At 51.2% G+C, this 244-nt stretch overlaps 1 protein-coding gene across 1 annotated transcript in view; it reads left to right on the top strand.

Moving 5' to 3' along the window:
• LOC107554226 (protein unc-13 homolog C-like) overlaps positions 1-244 on the top strand; it is a 175,996-nt gene that overhangs the window by 131,806 nt on the left and 43,946 nt on the right. The gene's annotated exons all lie outside the window — the stretch shown is intronic.

Raw genomic sequence — 244 nt, 5'->3', positions numbered from 1 at the left:
AGCCTTGAGCCCGTGTTTCCCCGGCAGACTTCTGCCATTTCAAGAGGGTTCAATCACCTCCATTCTTCCATATGCACCTAAGGGATGTTCATTGCTTCCGAGCTTCCGAAACCTCCTTCGGGAAGGTTCGAGCTTCCGTAACGCCCCTGTTCCAAGTAGAACGGGTACGTTGTTATCCAGTTATCCAGTCTTACTCATTGGGTAGTGCCATTGCAGCAGTAGCTGGTCCTCTTGTGAAGAAGCC

Source organism: Sinocyclocheilus grahami, unplaced genomic scaffold (genome assembly GCF_001515645.1).
Source record: "Sinocyclocheilus grahami isolate Dianchi unplaced genomic scaffold, SAMN03320097.WGS_v1.1 scaffold495.1, whole genome shotgun sequence".
Classification (NCBI taxonomy): domain Eukaryota; kingdom Metazoa; phylum Chordata; class Actinopteri; order Cypriniformes; family Cyprinidae; genus Sinocyclocheilus; species Sinocyclocheilus grahami.
This window is presented reverse-complemented; position numbering and strand designations above follow the sequence as displayed.